Source organism: Apium graveolens, chromosome 4, assembly GCF_009905375.1.
Source record: "Apium graveolens cultivar Ventura chromosome 4, ASM990537v1, whole genome shotgun sequence".
In the NCBI taxonomy this organism is placed as follows: Eukaryota; Viridiplantae; Streptophyta; class Magnoliopsida; order Apiales; family Apiaceae; genus Apium; species Apium graveolens.
In genome coordinates, this window is record NC_133650.1 from 205,773,839 (window position 1) to 205,797,694 (window position 23,856).

General features: G+C 32.5%; 1 long non-coding RNA gene across 10 annotated transcripts; it reads left to right on the plus strand.

Annotated features, from left to right (window-relative positions):
- The first annotated feature begins 6,343 nt into the window (after positions 1-6,343).
- On the plus strand, positions 6,344-9,918 carry LOC141720572 (uncharacterized). 10 transcript variants are annotated; one of them, XR_012574446.1, is made up of 7 exons: positions 6,344-6,453; positions 6,541-6,666; positions 7,241-7,396; positions 7,942-8,064; positions 8,314-8,470; positions 8,703-8,777; positions 9,130-9,918. It is a non-coding gene; the product is annotated as an uncharacterized LOC141720572 (long non-coding RNA). The 10 variants fall into 10 exon arrangements; XR_012574447.1 differs by having other exon boundaries at positions 6,362-6,666; positions 9,130-9,305; positions 9,400-9,918; XR_012574441.1 differs by having other exon boundaries at positions 6,364-6,666; positions 9,130-9,305; positions 9,424-9,918.
- The last annotated feature ends 13,938 nt before the right edge of the window (positions 9,919-23,856 follow it).

Here is a 23,856-nt window from a genome sequence, read left to right on the forward strand (position 1 = left end):
CCTGTGTGATTGGAACGGTGAATATTCTTTGCTTATATTGAGCAATGTGCACTTGAGGATCTGTGGAGCCGTCGTATGGTTTCATTTGTGGGACGAAGAAACATTATGGAATCTCCACCAAGGCTATGCTATCTGCAAACGGTGAGTCCGCATAACTCATAGGGGTTGCATTTTCCAAAGTCTTGGGCACGACAGGAATCCTTTGAATCAACTCCCTCACTTCTTGCAGCTCTTTTTGTACTGACTCAGGTATGTAGTTTCGTGACTTCGACCTTCGATGTTCATGTCGTCTCCTCTCCTTGTTCGTGTCCCTCTCTTCTCGGTCCTCATAGCGTCGTTCATCGTCATGTTGTTCAGTTTCCTTGCCATTTGTAATCACATTCCCATTTTGATCTGTGATTATCACATCCCTTTCTCCAGTGTCGTGTTGTTCCCACTCTTCCGCATCATCCATGTTCAATCGTCGAATAACACTTGGCACTATTCGGCTAGTTGAGGATGTCTTTGTTTTGGATTTGGCCGAGGCCACCTCCTTCCTTAAGGACTCATTCTCCGTTCTCAAAGTGTTCATCTCAGATTGTAGTTTCTTCAATGTCTCTGCCAACTCAGCACTCGCACCGGCTTCGCTGACTTGATGTGAAGACTGTGGTTGATCGTCGGTTGCCATCGTTGATACGTAGGTTAATCCTTTACAAGTTTCCCACAGACGGCGCCAATTTCCCACAGACGGCGCCAATTGTTTTGACCAAAATTTGTAGGGTTAAATGCATAGGATTATTAACCTACTGAATGTAAATGCAAAGAACAAAAATGTAAAAATGAGACAAGAGATTGGTGTCGCGGAAAACCCGGAAAAGGGTAAAAACCGCGTGTTGGTTTGTGATCCAACCGGAAAAGCTTCACTAGTAATGTATCTTGAGTTACAAAGCAAGAATAAAATGTAGATTACAATTCTCAAGCTATATTTTTTCTCCCTCTCCCGTGTATTGCTCTAGTCCAGTCTTTCTGTACCCGTTGCCTTGCTCATGTCATTGCCTATTTGAATTTTGTTAGTTCCTAGTTTCTTGGCCATGATCCCTAGTGTTTCTCTATTAGTTGCTAGCATCGTGGGCCTCTTAGCTGTGACCAAGCCCTATTTTTCTGGAGCCCGTTGAAGACTTATTCCAATGCTTATCTTTTCATGATCACTTCATCAACACTTTGTCTCATGTCGTCATGGCCAAGTTCAACAGCTTCTCCTTGCGTTCGTCACGTCATGTCGTAAAACCAGGTAATAACAGAGGTCAATGAAAGAAGAATTCGAAATGACTGATCTAGGACTCATGAAATACTTTCTTGGTATCCAAGTGAAGCAATCTTCAGGTGAAATAACTTTATGTCAAGAAAGATATATTGATGATTTTTTGAAAAAAATTCATATGGAAAATTGCAAGCCAATGGATACTCCTATGGCTGCAAATCAGAAACTACAGCTTGATGATGGTGCAACAAAGGTTGATGTAAGGAGATATCGAAGTCTTGTGGGATCGCTTATTTATCTTATAAATACAAGGCTAGATATAGTTTATCTGGTCAGCCTAGTATCAAGATTTATGGAAGAACCAAGCAGCTTGCATTATTCAGCAGAAAACGCATTCTCCCTTACTTGAAGGGTACAAAGAATCATTGTCTATGATACAGAAAAGAAAAGGATAACAAGTTGATTGTTTATACTAACAGTCACTGGGCTGGTTCTATTCATGACCGCAAAAGCACTTCAGATTAAGTATTGGGAATAAAAGCTATCTCATGGTCATCTAGAAAACAAAAAACTGTTCTTCTGCAGAGACCGAATATGCCTCAGCTTCAGATGCAGCATGTGAAGCAATTTGGCTCAGGAGAATACTTCATGATTTGGAACAAGTTGAGAAAAGGCCTACTACTATTTTGTGTGACAACATATCAGCAATTGTAATGACTAAAAATCCTGTCTTTCATAGCTACACCAAACATATTGAGCTACGTCATCACTTTATTTGAGATCCGGTGCAAGATGGAGAAGTTCTGCTAAAGTTCATCAACACAAATGAGCAAGTTGCTAATATTTTCATAAAATCAGTCCCAGCCGAAAAATTTACAAAATTTAAAGGCATTTTAGGAATTAAAAATTAAGAGGGGTGTTAAAAGTAATCTAATTTGTTATTCTTATAAATTATCTGGTAGAGTATAGAAGATTCTAGTCAGAAGTTATGCAAGCACATATTCAAGTAATCAGTGTAAGCAATAAAAAGTTTTGTGATCTTTTATTCATGAACCATATTAATGATATAAACTAATAGTCTTCTCAAGTTTTGCTATATAAAGACTTGAGATATATCAGTTGTATTAAAGTGAACAAGTGATTATATATAAATTAAAGCATTCTGCCTTTTCTTTATCAATACTGATTCCAACATCCTTTCTGTCTGACTTACACTTTTTTCTTGTGCAATGTTTGTGGAGGCCATGCAGAATATCCTTTTGCAACTCATGCGTTCGGAACTATATTCTCTCGATAATACTAGTGTGCTATAATTTAATTTGTAGGCCCATTTTCACAAAATCTTCTTACTGAGTTATATTATTGAATCTCAAGTAAAATTTTTAGTTTATAAAATATTAAATTTGATGCTAATGTAGAAAAATTGATGATATTTGAATGTTATAAAATATTTAACTCTTAAAATTTAGAAAAAAAGACTTTAAATTTGATTCTACCAGTAAAATATTTGGGATAAGTGTGATTGAATTACTATAAATTATTTCATTAATTTTCAGTAATTTTTTAATGAAAAAGAATGTGTAATTTCGAATTTTAGTGTAGTAACTAAATTATTTAGTTATGTATGATGAAAAATGAAATAAATATGTACATTATTATGGTTGGTCAACACTTCTCAAATAATTGACAACACCTTTCTAAAAAGATAAATTATAATTTTTTTATTCTTAAATCTAATTAAAAACATCTAACGCGAACTTGATTTTTTTATTATTAAACCTTATCAACCTAAATGCTTAGGCAAACTCTATTATATCTCTTTTACATAAACTTAATCACTCATGTTATTTGTTATTGTTGGAGATAATAGCTTTAACTTAAAAAATATCTAAAATAAATTGGCTGTTACCTCACTTAAGCATATTTCTTATTTTATTTAATATATTTCTATATTATTTAATAGCTATTTTATTTTACTTGCTTCTTTTTTAAGCAATTTAATGAATAAAATATACAACAAATATAAAAAAAAATTAGAATTATAAAAAGTAATCATGCATAGCACTGGTTATTTATTGGTACAATTCGGGTTCCTTTTGTTAAGGTAAATTTTTGATAATTATAATAATATGTTAAAAAATTTGAACATTGTAACATGTTCATAGAAATTGTAATAAATAAAAATTATCTAAAAGAAATATGTGGAGATGGACAGTTTAGCAAAAAGTAATAAAGTATAATATTAAATAATAAACCAAGACACAGACTAATAATATCTTTGAGCTTTGTTGATCAATAATGAGATTGAGATTTGCTTGATCTTATTCATGGTAATAATTTCCACACATGGAAATTGTAAATGGTTTGTTACACTGGTTGAAGACAAATCCAAATCTACTTGGATTTATTTGTTACCTGATAAGTATTTGCTATTCTTCAAAAAATCATGATTTTATACAGAATCAGTTAATAACTTTAAGTTCTTTAATTCATCTGTTAATTTCTTTCTTAAAAGTTAAAAAATTAGAGATTATTTATCAGACCAGCTGTGCACAAACCACATTATAATGGCTTGGTTGAAAGAGAAAACAAGCATTTATTGAACTGTGCAAGGGCTTTAAAGTTCCATGCTAACTTACCAATTACTTTTTGGGAGACTGTTTCTTGACAACAACATGAACTCCAGCAATGGTTCTTCAAAATAAGAGTCCTTGTAAAGTTCTCTTCAACAGCGTACACAAATAGTTATATCCAATAAAAACTGTCTTGTAGCAATCTAAATGTAATTGATTCTCTCTGCTATGCAACTCACTACAATAAATTTGGGCATTTACGACGGCCAACTTACGACGGAAAAAAATGCGCGCCGAACTTACGACGGAATATTATGTTCGTCGTAATTACTTACGAAGAAAACGATAATTCGTCGTAAGTTACTTATTTTAATATTAAAATCTACTGTCAAATGAATAAAAAACGTAACAATGGGTCCCGCAGGAGTGTAAATCTTACGACGGAAATTTAAGTTCATCGTAAGTTAAATATTTTATTATTATTACATAATAAAATTTAATTACAAAACAAAAAAATGAAAGCTTAATATGGTAGAACGACATCGTTTAACTGTAATTTACGACGAAAACATATTTCGTCGTAAGTTTAATTACCCGAACAGTAATTTACGACGAAAATGTGTTCCGTCGTAAATTTTTCAACTCCCGCAATAAATGCCACCTACTTGTATTTGTTAGCCGTGCGGAAATAATATTTTCAAACAAAACTTAAGACGGAAAATTAGTTCCGTCGTAAATTAAGCTGAGTAAATACCTTCTGCCTCTTTTGCCATTTCATTATTCCCAATTTTTTTTTCTAACAAAAACATATCTTCATATTATTCAAAATACATGATGACATAGCAACAACAATTTTGCCAATCTTCAATGTAAATATTCAATTTTAATCTCCTATTTCATTATTTATTTGCATTTAAATATGTGATTTATTGTTATATTTAGTTGCATGTTCAACATATATATATATATGTGTGTGTATATATGTGTGATTATATGTTATTGACTTAGCATTTTTTTTCATTTGTAGATGTCTTATGATACTAGTTGGATCACTAAACGAATTATTCCCGGTGGTTATGGTTTTACGGAAGAATTTAGCAAAGGGGTGAAAAATTTCTTGCCATTTGCAAAACAAAATAGCAAGGAACCGGATGATCCAGAACTATTAATTAGATGTCCGTGTAATACATGTAACAATCAACTCTTTCAACTTATTCTCGATGTCGAGTTTCACTTATATGCCGTCGGGTTTCTTGAGACTTATACCATATGGCATTATCATAAAAAAGAAGATGGCTCAAGACATGAAGAAATAAATGATCGTGAAGATGTATTTGATGAATTTGAGATGTTGAGGGATGTCTTTAGAGGAGAAGATATTGGAGATGGAAATAATATTCACGAGGAGCCGAACGAGCTAGCATCTAAATTCTTATACAATGTGAATAATGTCGGAGAACCAATATATCCGGGCAATACCAAGTACACGCAAATGAAGTTTATTACAAGATTACTACATTGGAGGAATCGTAATAAATGTAGTGATAAGGGCTTTGATGAACTACTCCTCTTACTTAAAGATGTGTTTCCGGAAGGGCATAAACTTCCTTTTAATTATTATGGTGTCAAGAAGATGGTCAAGAAGCTGAGTTTAGGATTCGAAAAAATACATGCATGTGAGAATGATTGCATGTTATTCTACGGTGATGATAAAGATTTGGAAAACTGTAAGTATTGTGAGTTAAGCCGATACAAAGATACAACTAATGGCGGGAGTGATACCATTCCGAGGAAGATATTAAGATATTTTAAGATCACTCCTCGTCTACAGCGCTTGTACATGTCTTCCCACACAGCCCAACATATGAAGTATCATAAGAACAGAATTGTGACTGAAGGGGTTCTTAGTCACCCTGCAGATGGAGAAGAATGGAAAGAGTTTGACAAGAACTATCCAGATTTTGCAGCGGATATTCGTAATGTAAGGCTTGGTCTTGCAACTGATGGATTCCCCCCATACAGTAATGCTACTTCTACTGTATACTCAGTTTGGCCTGTTGTACTACTTGTGTACAACAGTAATGCTACCTTCCACATACCATGTCCATGAAGGATCCATACATGTTCATGACACTACTAGTACCTGGGCCGAATGATCCTGGGAGGAATCTTAATGTCTATCTTAGGCCTTTGATTGATGAGCTGATTAGTTTATGGTTGGTTGGTGTCACACTACTTGTATAGCCCTTTTTTACATGTGTTATGCAAGAAGGTTACTTATATGACACTTACTGTAGAACCGCTATACAAGATATAATAATAAAATTAAAAAATAATTAAATAATTATAAAAAGGTGTAACATAACGTTTCTCCGATAAGTGTTATGTAAGTTGTAGGTTGAATAACGTTTGAATAAAAGTTATGCAAGAATCTGTATTACAAGTAATATTTTTTAATTTTTATTCTTTTACAAAACACTAATAAAGCACTTTTTAGAAGCGCTGTCTTAGTAAACGTGTCTTTGTGTATATTTTTTTTTATTTTTAATAAAGTAGGATATGACTTCTATTCTATCTTTCATTTGCAATTCCCCCTTTGCATACCCTTATCCTATCAAAGAAATTCATCAAATACTTAGGGTTCTAACAAAATATTCTAACAAATTTATTTTATTCTTTGGTAATATATAGGGGTAAATTTACGATGATCTTAATTATTTACTGCAGTAGTCTGAAGCGGATATTGGAGAGTGTGCAATTGAAGGTGTCTCTCTTAAGAATACGAGCCATCTGAATCTTTCTGGAGCACTCTGACTTGAAAACGAAAAAAGCCAGCAAATTTTTAATCAGTCTGTAAGTATATGATTTGTGGGTTATCAATTTTAGGGTTCTAAATTGGGTTCTTCCTAACTTGTTGAGTGTTTTAGGGTGTTTTTTTTATATTTCTTCACTTTGTTGGTTCTCATTCGCTAAAAATTATGAGTTTAAGGGTTTTTGGTTCGGTATGTCTTTACTTTGTTGTTTCGGATTCGCTAAAGATAATTTAAGGTAATTCAAACTTTTTGAGTTTATTTTCTTCTCTACTTCCAATTACTAATTTACCCTGTTTTTTGTTGTAAATTTTTCTTTTTATTTTCAACTAAACCTGCAAAGTGCTATCAGAATTATTAGGTTACTTGAGGCTAGATTCCTATTATTTTGAATATGAATTGTGAAAATTTATTTGGTTTGAACTTTGTGAGTTCCTTGCAATTTCCAATACCTTTGTGGACTACCTAAACATGGACATAATTTTTCCCAGTACTTTCTGTAGCAATGGTAACCGTTTAATTAACACCTTTTTCTTTTTAAATATGCTTTAAACTTAGACTTGACCAGAACATACATAATTTTTCTGAGTATTATTTTGATATTGCAATGGAAGTAGAATAACTCTGAAGTGGAGACCTGTACTATTGAAGGCCAAATACGAATGACAATACCGATGAAGGGAGTCGTGGAAATTCACTTGACAAACCTGAAAAGTCTACAATGGTGTTTGCAATTTCAAATCAGAACTTGTACCTAGAGATGTTTCTCAGAGGTATTCAATTTCCACATACGTTTAATTAGATCAAGCAAGTGAACAGATTTTATATCTAGAGTTTTAGTGTCCTGCTATTTAAATTTGAAAGTAGTGCTAGTAGTTTCTTTTTAGTGTTACTTTTATCAAACTTGGACTGACTTTGTATTTGTTACGTAACACAAGAATTACTTTTTAAATTTGTATCTTTTGGATTACCAAATTTTATAGAATTCATTTACTGGACAGAGAACACAAGCACTAATATTTAGGTCATAATAGAGCAGCCTACATGTTGCAATGACTGGCTCCCTGTTGTAACTATTAAATTAGTGGCAGATTAAAGCCCGCGTATGTAAGATTACCAGTCCTATTTAAGAGTGATCGGTTTTTTCTCAGAAATGGTATCATTAGGATGTTTAGTACGCAGGTCTTAACTCAACATATTAGAAAAAGTAACTGAATCCTATATGAGATGAACTGGGTTGGACCTTATGCAAGTTTAAATTAAATTGTTTCTTATACAAGTTAGGTTTGACCATTAACTTTTACATTGTTTCTTGCAGAAAAAGCCCGATTCTTATGAAAAACTTGTGAATGTAAATGGTTCTTGATATGTGTGCTTGCTCATTATACATCATAGACTCCTAAAAAAATTGCACGGGAGGAGAAAGAACGACTTTAACAATGTAAGGTATATCTATTTCATGATGTAAAGATGATTCTTTGTATTTTTACGTGTTTGTACTACTTCTATATTTTTATTTTTATGAAGGCATCAATATTGTCTTTTTAAGTGATTGCAACATGTTTAATGGCCTGTTATTATAGAAAGAATGTTAGGAGCATGCTACTGATGATTATAGTGTCGAGGATATTGATTGTCTTAAAAGTGAAGGCGCCTCTAAATGGAGGTTAACATCTATTTTGGGTGACAGTCGTGGTGTTTCATCTAGTGCTGGCGAAAAAACATATATTAATTTGGGATAAAAATGAAGACCTCTCAGGTGCATAACACTGGAAATATCGGATGATTTGAACTAAAAGGCATCCATCTTTTTTGAAGAAATGGCATACGGATGTTTCAATTACTATGTGAGTGATGTCAAATTTATCTGGTTGCTATCATTTCAGTTTGTAAATTGAATAAATATATGTACCGAGAAGGACATGGGTCAAGGCTGGTTTTTAACTTCTTAGAATTTTTAACTTTACGCTCTCAATCTATTACTTCCCTTTTATCATATAACCAGGGGCCAAAAGAAATTCGATCACTAAATGTGAAATACCTGAAGCATACTACTGACTCTGCTATATCTCTATGCAGACACACATGGTTAGCTTCTTGGCATAAGAGTTTCATCTTTTCTTTATTATTATAAGCTTTCAACTTTACATCAGAGTGAGTATCCCTAGATGCTTCATTCTCTTTCCATTACAAGTCTTTCACCATTTTACATGTATGTAAATAAACTTGTCTACAATTTGTAGTACTGCTCGTTGATTTCTGTTCCTTGTTATTATTTTATAACTTGATACATGTTTTTTTCCGGTAACTATGGCTAGTTACATAATCAAATTCTACATAAATATACTGTTATACATACACAGTCTTGCAGTTAATTTGTCTATAGTAATTTTTATATGACAAGCACTTCATAATTTCACTTGCACCTCACTTATTAGTCATAAGCATAGGAATTACCATTTTTAAAATTTCTAAACTTACATTTTCATCCATGCTTCTGCTACAGAGAATGGGTCACCTCCTATGTTGTGTTCAAGTTGATCATTCCAATGTCCCTATTAAGAAGAGTTTGGAAAATTCAGCGATGTACTTGTGCTACCATGGTGCTCTGGCTATCAGGTGACTACTAATCTATCTCTTAGGCTCCAACAGCTGAATGTGGTGTGTGAAACCAAGACAAAGGTATGCTTGTTTAGTCTTTATATTTGTAATACTAATTTTATGACAAATACCATATAATGCATATAAAATAACAAATTTTCGTCATCTGGCACAGTTTGATAAGAGGTGGAAATTGCAGGTAAGATAAATTTCTGTACGCTGGAGATGTCTGATATGTCTAATATAATCAGGTCATGTCATTATAGAAGGAATGTTATCCGTATTTTTAATGGTAGATACATATTCTTGGTATTGCGGAAAGAGCTTCGTGAACAAGATTGAGTGAACAAGATTGGGTAGTACTTCCTCACCCAAAAACGAAATTGTTGCTCTGTGAACGAAAAAACATTTGCATGACGATTACATTCACTGCCTAAAGGATGATAAAATGGTTGGGTTCGAGGACACGAAAATTGTGCGTGATAATTGTACAACCAATAGTACATGGGCCAAGGGAATTATGTTTTAGTGCAATTAGTTGGTGCTACTTAAGTTTTGTTTTGTGTAGTGTGTATATGACTTTGTCGGCTATACTTTTATTTTAAAGAATTTTTTTGTACTGTATGGTACTCAGGATTTATATGTATTTGTACCTTGTTGGCTATATTTTTATGTATTTTTTTAGTTTTTGTTATGTGATCTTTGTTCGGCATTGTTAAGATATTATTGTATTTATTATTAATTTCTAGGAACATTACAGGTAAAATAATTGTAGAGAAATAATTATTTTGATTTTTTTAAAAGAACTGCAAATATGTACCATTTTTAAAATATTACAAAATTAATATTTTTTTAAAAAAAATGTTGTACTTGCATAACGTTTTTGAAAGTGCTATCCAAGTATAAATTTACTTGGGATACATTTACTTACATAGCACTTCATAAAATGCTATTTAAGTAATTAATTTGGATATCACATAAAAAAGTGCTATGTAAGTTACTTTCACTTGCATAGCACTGGCTTACATAGCACTTAAAAGCGCTATGCAAGTTTCAAAATAAATGCTATGCAAGTTAAAATTTGTAGTAGTGTGTGCAGACATATGATGCTTCTACGAAGACCAATTTCATAATGTGGGCAACCTTGTTATGGATAATCAGTGACTTTCCCGGGTTGGGTATGGTTCGCGGATGGTCAACCCAAGGAAAGATGGCTTGTCATGTGTGTATGGTTGAAGTTAAAGCTAAGCAACTACCACACAGCAGGAAGTCCAGCTTTTATGGGTTACATATGGGGTTTCTGGACAAACGCCGAAGAAGTCGACGAAAAGGTCGAATTGTCCGTAACATGTGTGCTGGAATCACATTTCCACCACCAGGGAAACCACATAGCAAAGAAAGGGCAGATGGCTTTGGGGATTCACATAATTGGACACATATTACTAGCTTCTTTGATCTACAATATTGGGATTCATTGTGTCTACGTAATTGTATCGATGTTATGCACATAAAGAAAAATGTGTTTGACAACATATTTCATACTATTATATGTAGTGCCAAAACGAAGGATATCACAAGATCACACTACAAGAAAAATGTCAATAGACATCACACATTAGACATCGGTTGTAGGTGCCACTGATGTTAAAAGATTTAATGACATTACCCCGTGTTTTTCTGATGTCTTTGTTCTTTGAAGCCATCGGTTATTATTAAACTGATGTCTAAACTTCACCTAAAAAAAAAAACTTTTCGCGCCTACCTTAATTTTTCCCCCTTAGTCAAAATCTGCCAATATCTGTTCCAAAATTTCCCCCCTTCACCAATTTCTTGTTCCCCCCTTCCTCACCATCTCTCTTCATCTATCTTCACACAATTAAAAAATAAAAACGGCCTCTCTCTCTCTCGAACCCCTTCATTCTCTCTCGAACCCCTCTCTCTCTCCTCGCTCACCATCACGATGAACTCCGTTCACCGTCTCACCATCTCTACTCCGCTTACATCTCTCTCAACTCAACTCATCTCATATTTGTTAATTATCTATGTTAAGTTCTGTACTCTGGTAAGTTATCTTTGTACTCGAATTGAAATGGTCTTCTCGGAAGACCAATTTTATAAATTGAGGGTTTTTGAAATCAAAACCCTAATTTTATAAATTGGGTTTTTATAAATCAAAACCCTAAATGTTTTATTAATTCAATATCTTTTGAAGTTACTAATACTTTTTAATTTGTTGTACACAGGACGTAGTTTGAGTAAAAGATTTAAAGATTTAGGTAATTTGGGTGTTTTGTCTGTAAATTTGTAATTTTGTTTGATTTTTCTTTTTTGATTTTTGTAAATTAGGTTTTCATTTGTGTGCAGGGAGGATATGGAGAAAATTATACTTACACTGATGATGGGTTTCTTGTTAGTTGTCTTTATTGTGATTCCCCGGGTGTTTAAATCTGGTAAGTAGTTTGGTTTTTATTTGAATCTTGTTATATGGTTGTGGAAATTAGGCAAACGCCAATTTATGGATTTGTTTGTTTTTAAGGTTGTAGATGAGAGGAAAGCTGTTCAGTCGAATAATTTTGTCCAGGTACTTGAGTTACTTTCGAGTTACTAAGTTTTGTTAAAGGGTTTTGTTGAATATGAATATGTCGTTTGTTTATATAAGTACTGCTTCCTATAATTATCATTTTATGTAGTCTGTGTCTGACTAGTGGTGCTGGTAAAGTATACTAAGGTCTAATATAGAATACTAAATTGTATTCTTGCATTTTGTTATATCTTCATTCTACAAGATTCCAACAGCATTTTTATATGTTGGAAGATTGGTGTTATACATTTGACCCTGAGTGACAATCATGATTACTTTACTTGAAAGGCCCTGATCTACCAGATAACATGTAGATACTTGACTATCGCACACAACAACATTTTTTAACCGGTTTAACGGTAATTTCAGAGGGATGTTGTTTATTAGGTGTCTTATTTTTGTCTCCTGAAAACAAGTGAAGATGAATGAGCTGATGTTTGATTGAATTTGACAATGTGGACAGTTGTTGATTGATCAGTTTTTTGTTATAATAAAATCATTGGACGGCAATGTAGTTTCTTTGATTGCAGAATTTTAATTGGATTCATGCCCTGCCTCTTTTTGTAGAAAGAATCCAGATTTGTTTGGTGAGCTTGCCAAGGGGCAGAGCCCAAAGGTTAGTATATACATGCCGCCCAAAATATCTTAGTGTGATTACTGCCTCGTAACAAAGTTTTTTTATGGTTACTAAACCATGTCGTGATCCTAATTGTGTATTCTCTATCTACCGTCCTGCAGTTTTTGGTGTTTGCCTGCTCTTTTTTTCTTTGCTCTTGTAATTTGTACCCCCCCAAAGCATGACTTGGGGTCTGGATTTGAATGAGAGATTCTAGTGGACAGACAAATTTTAAGCAATAATTTGTGGACAGTACCTGTTGTTAAGTGTCTAAAAGCATGTCCTAAGTTTTAATTGGTTAATGAGATATTGATGCATAATAATTAATAGAAAGCCATTCAGAGACTTATTTTATATATTATTTTCTGGAATAAGCCCTATTCAGTGAAAATTGTAATCATGTGAGGTTGCTTTTACATCCTTCTTGGATTCACGTAGCATAAATATGCAATGTTTTATTGTAGAATTGCTAGCTTGAAACTTTATAGCATACTGGTAAATTGTAGACTACTTAAGCCGGTCACTTAACATTTGTTACCAAATTTACTTCAGGTCCTAAGAAGCATATTAGCAGAATGTTGAAAAGTTTTTCGCGGTGGTACTCTTCCTTCTCCCCAGAAGTATCTGTTCTGTTGAAGTTGCTGCTGAAGGCATCATATTTTGCAGATTTGGTAGTGGTAAAGAATTTTATTAGCCACTCTGCTAGCAGTTTGCAGACTGGGTTGAATGATTTGAAACCTGTCATTGTTAAATTATTAGACAGAGAACCAGAGTTGCTTGTGAACCTTTTCAGAGGAATTCTTGATATGATTGAGACTTTAGGGACGTTTTTGTTATTATTGAATTCATTTTTGGTTGTTATTTTGGTCTAAGAATAATTTGATTTTTGTATTGTGTAAGTAGTGTAATAACTAAATATACATCACTTTTATTGTGTAAAAATTGATGTCAACCAATAAAATGCAAATCAGTTTTTGTGAGATAAAACTGATATATATGTGAAAATATAGACATCACTTTTAAAGAAGAAAAATTGATGTCAAAAAATTTAATGTACATTGCTTTTAGATAAACAACTGATGTCAAAGACAAACATGTTCAAGTCTAAATTGAACATAGACATCACTTTTTTTGGGATAAAACTGATGTATATATTGGCATACAGACATCACATTTCACTAAAAAAATCGATGTTTAATATCTGATTTTACATCACCCAAATAAAAATATTCAATGTCTATGTGAAAAAAAACATAGCTCATTATATTTTTAATCTGTTGTAATAGGTGTAATTTATTTATTAAATTATTTATTTCTAACATTTTTTGTAAAAAACAATGCATGGACATCAGTTTTTTTGCCAGAAATGATGTCTAAGCCAGTAAAGACATCGGGTTATGGCCGATGTCTAGAATAGACATCACCGACATCAACATCGGTTGATAAATAGCATAGACATCGGCCAAAAACCGATGTCTATGAATATTTTTCTTGTAGTGTCAATGGGCATCATGCAAGAGTTATGGATGAATGGTAGACACAGGCCTAGAGCTAGATACGAACTCACCCGAGATCAGCTAAAATTGTTATGTAAATGGGTACATCGATTGAAACTCCCAGATGGTTGCTCATCAAACTTGAAGAGATGTTGTAAGATAGCTCAGTTGAAATTTTAAGGCATGAAGTCACATGATTGTCACGTATTTATGCAAAAGTTGATGTCTTCTCCATTTCGTGAACTTCTTCCAGATGACATACACAAAGTACTTTATGATCTTTCAAATTTTTTCAAGGACTTGTGCTCAACTACACTACTTGTATCAGATATTAGGCAATTGGAAAAAACATTATTGGGATCATTTGTACTTTGGAGACTAAATTCTTTCCAGCTTTGTTTGATCCAATGGAACATCTACCCGAAGAGTGCAGACTCGGCGGCCCTGTCCCATCACGATGGATGTATAATATTGAAAGACTACAACGCAGAATGAAACAAAAAGTAGGAAATAAAGCACGAGTTTAAGGTTCCATTGTAAAAAAATATGTACATGAAGAGTTGACACATTTCTGTTCCATGTACTTTGAGTCAGGAGTTGAGACAGCGCATAACTTGCTAGGTCGTAATGTGGTTGATGATCGCTCACGTGATCCACATAAACTCGAGGCGTTTACATATCCGGCAGAGCTTCTCGGAGCATATACAGGTTACCATTTAGATGTGGAATCCCTACATGTTGCAGCACATTATGTTCTTACTAACATGCGTGAAGTGGCATTCTATATCACGTAAGTAATCAAATTTTTTTATTCATAATTAAAACTTTGAAACATTCTTCACTAACACGGTATGATTACTTTTTTTAGTATGTTCGAAGAAGAGGTTCGCAGTCGTAATACATTGATATTGAGTGATACTGAGATGGATACAATGCTAAAGGCACATTTCACAACATGGTTTCAAAATAAGGTATTTCATCAAATGCACAAATTGTATAATTATAAAAATATATTTATATACTTATTTTTTTGTGACTATTATATTTCAGGTACAAAATAACTACGAAAAATTTCAGTACCTATTGCAAGGCCCAACTTCCTTTGTGCTTTCTTACAAAAGATGCAAGGTCAATGGATACTCATTCAACCTAGGAAAATCAAGCTCTGGGGTACTTGTGAAGGGTAGTTGTTATGGTGATAGTCAAAGCAATTATTACGGGACTTTGCAAGAGATTATCAAACTAACATATGGTGGCGGAAATCAAGTAATTTTATTTAGATGTCATTGGTATGATCATGTTAGGGGTGTAAAGAAACATAAAAATGGAGTGCTTTTAATTGATCTTAATTCAAAACTAAAAGGAAATGATGTTTACATTCTAGTAAGTCAAGCCACACAAGTGTACTATGCTCCTAGTGTCAAGAATCCCGATAGTAATATTCACACAATCATCACATGTAGACCTCAATTGTTGAGTGAAAGAATATGGGATGTTGATGTGGAACCCCTTGAAGAAGAAGTCTCAAATACCATTGCATTAGATTTTTCCTCGAGGTCGTTATTTATTGACTTTTCGCACTATGAAATGGAAGAAGATCAAGAAGAAGAACGAGAGCAACCAAAACAAGTGGAAAGTGAATAAGAGAAAGAAAATACAAGGGAAGGTGATGAAGAAGAAGATGGTTATGATAGTATTGACGTTGAAAGTGAAGATGAGTAAGAAATGTACTTTATCATTTTAGGCTAATTTCTGTTCTTATATGAATCAAAACATGTAATGTCATATGTTTGTGTAAGGAAATGAGATGATTTTATAATTCTAGCCATATTTTTATTTTAAATGAATTTTCGGCTCATTAACACTATTTTTAACTAACTTTTCTTGTTATTCAATCTTTTTAACCAATTTGACATTTTGAAAATCTTATAAATATATAATATGATGTGTTGGTGCAAAAAAATTGGATGATTTATCATTCTTGGCAAATTTCTTAATTTTAAATGAATTAAAATGAATTTGCCATTCATTGCATTTTTTCAACTTTTTTCATTATCCTAATTTTTTCACTAAATTGAAGATTTGAAAATCTTAACAATATGTAATGTGATATGTTTGTGGAAAGAAATTTGATAATTTTATCAATTTAGGCATATTCCTAATTTAAAATGAATTAAAATGGATTTTCCGCTTACTAGTACTTTTTTTTAACTAACTTCTCTACTATTCAAACTTTTTAACCAATTTGATGGTTTGGAAATCTGCTAAATATATAATATGATGTGTTGGTGCATAAATATTGGACGATTTATTGTTCTAGGCAATTTTTTTTATTTTAAATGAATTGAAATGAATTTTCCTTTTCACTTGCATTTTTTCAACTTTTTTTGTAATCGTAAATTTTTCACCAATTTCAAGGTTAGGAAATCTTAACAATATATAAAGTGATATGTTTGTGCAAAGAGATTTACAAATTTTGTCATTATATGCACAATTCTAATTTTTAAGAATTAAGATGAATTTCCCGTTAATTCATCAAGATTTTCATATAAGGTTTGTGATTACTCGTGCTTTGCTAAGATTGTTTTATTATTTTGTTATAATATGATTTTCAGTCTATTTTTTAGTTTGAAATGAGTGGTTTAGTGATGTAGATTTTGATAATAAATTGCAGTAAGGGGAAAAAGTTGCAGTCTGCAATTTTTGTATTCTGGGTATATTACGGCGGAATTTGAATTTCATCGTTAATATGGGTTTTTACGACGACAATATCGTTGTAAGTTAGGTAAATGATTACTTATGACGATTTTTCCGTCGTAAAAAACCCAGTAGTACGACGAAATTTAAATTCCGTCATAAAATGTTCCTAATGGTTTCCATATTTGGCAATTTAATTATATATATTAATCTATTTTATCTTAAAATATATAAAAAAAATTAATTAAACTTTAACAACATAAACAAGGAATTCTACATTGAAATATGTTCCAAGTATTACGTACTAAATGTTTGTATATACCAATAGACCCTGAATACCCAATATCAAAAGCCATATATACTAATTATTACGTGAATGACGACATTACATTCAGTATTTTTTTAACATTTAAGATTAATGTCAATATTTTAGTTACATGTCAACTAATATCTAATAATAAAAGTTTAAGCTATCATAAATTTGTTTGTCCTGTCGTGATATTTAAAATTTTTATGATTAACATAATTCCAAAATAATTGTATTATATTAAAATTTTATGTTGTTTAATAAATTATTAGAGCCGTTAGATCCAAATACTAAAAAAATGCACTCCACAAGTTCGAATCACATCAACAACAAACATTTATATTATTATTTATAAAGATACGAATCTCGTTAACAACGAATATTTATATTATTATTGATAAAGATACATAAAAGTTCGAATCTTATCAAGAACAAACATTTACATTATAAAATTATTATTTATCAATAAGATCTCATCAATCATATACTATTACTATTTCAATTTAACTTGAAATTCTATAAAAAGAAATTATATTTATAAAATCATTATTTAGTATTTATACATAATTTTAATAAAATTATAAAACATAAAAATGAAAATCACGGGACTTAAGCTAGTGTTAGTAAAGCCTAAATAAAATTTAAAGATTTTTAAATAATTCTTTATATAACATAATAAATTATTCTTCGTTTAAATATTGATCAATTATCTTATTTTTAAAAACAAAATGACTAACATACATGTAACTCATGTTCATAATTGTTAGGAAGAATCGTGTGTCATACGTGGTTGGTCTTATTCTAAAACTCATTGGATACCCAGGTTCGAATCCCGACTCTTTTTTTTATGAGTTAACATACGACGGAATCCGTCATAAGTTTCGCGGTTAAAATTTGGGAAAAAATTGAAATGACCGCCCAATGCTCTATACGACGTCGTTACAAACAAAACCGACCTCGTTACAACCAAAACTGTAATAACCCCAAAAAAAATTTGAACTTTTTGTAACCCTTATGAATAGTGATTTTGCTAATTATACTGAATAAGAAAACATTTCATGCCACACTATGTAGGGGTTCTTTTATTAATATTCTGAGATCTTATTAGTTCTCTATATGGTATATAAGTGTATGTAACGTCAGAATCCAAATTCGAACACTTTGATTTTTCTCGAAAACCCACAAGATACAGAAAGAATTGAGTATAAGGTAACATGATTAAAAGGATTTTAATTCAAGGATTATAAGAGAGGATCATAAAAGGAATATAAAATATTGAGAAAGGTTTAAGGGAACTTAAGTAATGAGATCCCGGGTATGATCCCTCAAACGATAAACGAGAACGAAAGTTAAGCGAACCGTATAACAGATAAGCGGCCATTAGCCAAGTAATTAGGGGTTAATCAATGAGGTTAGTGGGTGATGATGTCATCATACCAATAAGAAGAAAACAAGTATAAGAAGATAACATAAGAAAGATGACATAGGCATGGTGACATAAGCATGACAAATAGAAAGGTTAGTTGGTTGATTGTGAGCCATGTAATTTTTACCATGGTAAATTTAATTAGCAAACAAGAGAAGCAACCAAGCCAAAAGAAATCATAACACAAAAATTGAGAAGTTGACTTTGTTTTTCCACAAGAAGCTCTCGGCCAAAACCAGAGCAGCAACTTCAAACTACCATATCTCCTTCAATACTCACTCAAATAGTATGTTCTACAGCTCTTTGGAAAGTTATTGAGATGGCCTACAAGTCTTGTTCACAAGTCTTGTCCAAATAAGCAGGGTAAGACCCTCGTTTGGATAGTTCTTTCAATCTGACTTTTAGAAACTTCAAAACCTAACTTTGTGTTCTTGATTTCTTTGGAAAGATCAAACTTGTAGGAGGCTCCCTAAGACTTCCTAGCTACTCTAATCACTCCAAGGAAGGTATAACACCTCCAAACCCTAACTTTACTTTGAGTATTAAGATGGTTTTGATGGTTATAGTAAATGAGAAGCATGATGTTTGTGTATTTAGAGTTTGGATTCGATTTGTAGTGATTTGGATGTTGAAATCTTATTTATAGTTAATGAAACTTAAGTATAGCTAGTAGTTCATGTGTGGGATTGTATAAATTGGAAAATCTTGAGGTTTGGGGACTGATGTAGTAAGGTTTGGATGAGGGTTGGTTGTATTTTTGGTTGTGAGTTGAATGGTGGTTGTTTGGAGTGGTTTAAAATTTGGTAATCGCGTAAACATAGCTGTCGTAATGCCCAATTTCATACAACTGCTTGTTCTTAGTGTTCAGGACAGAGAGCTAACTACTGAATCTGTGACTTTTCCATGTTTAGTTAGATTCTGTCGTAAGCTTCGTTTTGATATGTGGTTCGCTTGAATCCGATGTACGGTTTAGGAGAAACGACCGTTTTAAGTAACGACATTTCGCGAACGAACCATTACCCCTCACCTTACTTTGAAACCTTGGTTAAGGCCCTTAAATGACTAATTGGAGTATGAAACAATTATGTAAAGTGGATTAGGAAGTTGGTAGAGTACTCGCGAAAGAATCGCCTTAAAATTCGTAACAGTTACTTTATTAAAAATGATGGAGCCGAGGGTATTCGAGCGACTTATGTAAATCGCTAAGCGTAAAAGCGAACGTTAGGGTCTAAGTGGTTAAAAACTAGTTTCTTAAGCGACCGTGGTCTAATTCCAGATTATGTTATTGTTCATAGGTTACCGGACCCATTCTAAGCTTAAGTCTATTCCAGGAACACTCAGGCAAGTTTTCTACCCGTTATACTGTTGTTGTGATGTATATATGTATATGCATTATCTTGTGATAAGTGCATGATTGTTATTAGCAAATCTTGCGATATATTGGAGCATGTTGATATGGTATATATGCATGTCTGTTTCATAATCTTGATATCTAATTGTTGATTCAATTGCTTATAAACAGCATAATACCTATGCTAGAGATAAGCAGTAGTTTCGGATACCCAAAGGTAAACATTTTCTAAACCGGGAGTCGATGTTCCCGAGTATAATATATATATATTTATATATATATATATATATATATATATATATGAATAGTTTTCAAAACTATTATTCGAATAAGGTTTATTCGATAACTTTATTTTACTTAATGAATATTATTTTTAATATTCATTTGAGGACTTATGACTCCGCTTATTTTATTTAATGAATATTATTTTGAATATTCATTCGAGGACTTATGACTCCGTTTATTTTATTTAATGAATATTATTATGAATATTCATTCGAGGACTTAAGACTCCGTTTATTTTATTTAATGAATATTATTTTGAATATTCATTCGAGGGCTTATGACTCCGCTTCTTTTATTAAATACTATTCTTTATTTTATTAAAGAATAATGTTTCGATAATCAAACTTATTTTTGATTATTCAAATAAAGATCGTACTTTCGTATAAGTATATCTTTGGTTATTTATTATTCATTTCAAGTATGAGTTTTGAAACTTCTACTTCAATTATTTTTATTAAGATTATCCTTATGGGAATATTATTTAAATAATAATATTCAGATATTTTCATATATATCGGGACTGATTTATTTTATTAAATCAGCATTACTCTAAACATTCTTAAAAATGTTTTCGAGTCTTCAAAATGATTTTAAAAGTCAGAGCGGATCCCAAAACTCGTTTTCAAATTTAAGATCTTCCTTTCGAAGGGGATTTAAATACTCACTTAAAAATCTGAGGGATCCGGCTCCGTGATGTATTTTTATATTCGCAACAAGGTTGCTGTTTTGATAAAAAGGGTTTTTAATTACTTACCCAATACTCGGGAAGTAAAATTCTTGGAATGAGTTTAATCCATCAACAGGCATCGCCTGGGAAATATCGGTGAGCTTTCCTTTCCAACTAGATACGACTTCTTGGTGGAGCCGTATCAACAAGTTTCTACTTGGGGAAAGGGAGGATGAGATTTACGTTTCAGAGTCATGTATTTCATCTGAACTAGGAGTGGCGTAAGTGGTCGAGTGGCGTCGGCCCAGCCTTATTATATTGGGCCAAATGGCCTGGAAGTTCCGCTAAGACGGTCCATTCCTTAGGAATCAAGGGTTCGGTTGACAAGTAAATCCAACTGTTCTCCTCTACATGTAGAAAATGGTGGGGTTACACTACTACGCCTGATCATCGTAAGTGGTCTTCCTGGCGCGGCAAACTCCCGTAATGAGTTCATCATCCAGTTTGGATATTTCTGCAACACTACCCGGAGCATTCGATCGAAAGGCTACGGATGGGTGATTGTTGAAGCATTGACTGGGTCAAACAGTTATAATGATGTTTCCCTCAAATGAAGTATCTCGTAACTTCATTTCTTTTAAACAACATTTCAAAGATTGAATCTATTAAAGTCTTATCTTGTAGTCTCATCTATGTGATGAACTTTCGAAACTGTTTATACCTTGAACGACGGTGGTTCAAGTAGTATTCGGAAAAGATATAAGTATATTGGAGTATCTTGTAACTTCATCTTTTCAACTTATATCTAGTTAATGATTATCTTATGAATAACAAAGGTTTTCAGAAAAACGTTGAGACAAGGTTAGATATATGAGATCACCTTGCAACGATATTTTTATACAATTATAAACTGGAACTCTATGTATATTACACATATCAGAAGTTTTCAAGGATTGTGAAAAGTATATAGGTATATATATACTAAATATTTTGCGACTTGGTCGCGTTAAGATATAAACTTGGTTCATTTCTTCTTGACCAAGACTTTCATGAGTACTATGAGAATGCTCATATATTGAAAATTATTATACATATTATTTCGGTGGGCTTGTTGCTCACCCTTGCTTTCTTCTTTCATCGCACAATAACATATAGACAAGATGAACGGGACCAAGCTCCCAATTCGTGAGCGGTTAGGAAACGTTTCGCAGTTTCCTGTAGGCGTTGATGCCTTTGTAGCTGAGGTAGAAGCTACCAATAGGCTAGGCTTTCAACATTTATTGTGCCAGACTTATGTATACTAATGAATTATAATAATGGCAAGGAATATGTAAATTTATTCAGAAACCTTTTGAGGTGTAATGGCTTATAATTGTGGAATAAAATGACTTGTGTTATTTTTGGTACTCATCTCTGAGACTATAACTTGTGATGTGTGTGTGTGTATTGTGGGGTCACAGTACGCAGTAGGTGGTTGTTATTAAAATTAAGTGTTATTAAGGAAAATGGATCTCGTGACAACCCAGATCCCTAACCCCGGATTTGGGGGTGTTACAAAAACCCTAAAATAAACCTCTGTCCCCTTTTTACTTTTTAGTAAAAGTCTCCATCTCTGTAAGGCATATTCCATAGCCTATTTGTATATTCTAGGAGTTAACTCAACTCAAATAAGAATGTAATAAGTAAATAGTGGATCTACCGTCAAAGAGATCTCGCAAAGTAATATCTGTCAAAGGATTCAGAATCAAGGTTCATCTACAGACTTGAGGAATTAATTCACTTGAAGAAGCTTAAGAAATTGATCATGCCTCAGTGATATAAATCAAGATTGTGGATTTAATCAAGTGACAGAGATCTCGTCAGGGTATCAGATAATTACAAGGATTTAATCTGAAGAAAATTAAGTTGTCAAGTTCAAGATATGAAGAAACGTCACGGAAGTTAGTCACTCATGAACCAGACAGTACATCGAGTGTCAACATTGAAGTGGTGGAATTGATTCATAATTTTCAGTAAATTTCAGAAGATATTCAGAAGAATGGTTGCTGCTCAAGATTAGTATTAATTCTCTATTAATTAATTGAGTCATATAATTTAATTAAGAAAATAAATTATGTCTACAAAGATTAATTTATTTATTAATTGAATTAATTGATTAATTAATTCAGAATTAATATTAAGGATTTTCAGAATTTAAATTGGATTAAAATCTATTTAAATTCAACAAGACAATCTGATTGTACTAATATGACAATCGGTATGACAATCAATAGTCATACCGAAAGTCATGCTAGTACAAATAATTGTCTTGCCGAAAGTTACACTGAAAGAGGATTGTCTTGCTAGTTCAATCAGATTGTCTTGCTAGTACAAACAATAGTCATACCGAAAGTCTCTCCAGTTCAACAGATTGTCTTGCTAGTACAATTGGATTGTCTCACCTATTGTCACTCCAATTCATTCAAGTCTGTTGATTAGTTTAAAAAGAAGAGAAGCAGCAAAAGTCATTCTATCATCAAAAACACAACAGAACCCGAGAACAAGAAGAAAAAGAAGCAGAACAAATATTTCATCTTCTCTACTAATTTCAAGACATAATTTCTAGTTTGTAAAGTTAAATCCAAACCACTAGAAATCTTTATCTTGTTCTTGTGTAACTATCTAGCAGATCAGAATCCCTAGAACTTAATCTCAAATTATGTTTAGCATTTGAATCTTTTTATTACAAAAATAGAAAAAGTTCAAGTCGAATTTATTCTAGATTTGTGATAATTAATTTGAGATTAATTCCTTGTAATCGATAAAGTTGTTGTAACACCCTTCAAGTTTAATAATATTTTTATTTAACTTGAGTTTTGTTTCATTTTTTTTATTCTGCACTAAATTCGATTATTCGGTATAGTTTGTATTCAACCCCCCCTTCTACAAACACATTGGGACCTAACAATTGGTATTAGAGCCTTCTAATTAACGAACAAATCAAGATCCTAGACTTTTGTGATTTTTCAACTCCTTGAATTTTTATTTATTCAAAAATTCATAATGACTTCACAAAAAGTTGGAACCGTTAAAATTCCACTATTTGATAAAGAAAATTATATCACGTGGAAGAAGAAGATGCTCTTGTTTTTACAAGTTGCAAATCCCAAATATCTGAACTTGTTAAAGAAGGGTCCAACAACTCCAATGGTTATTGAACCAGAGGT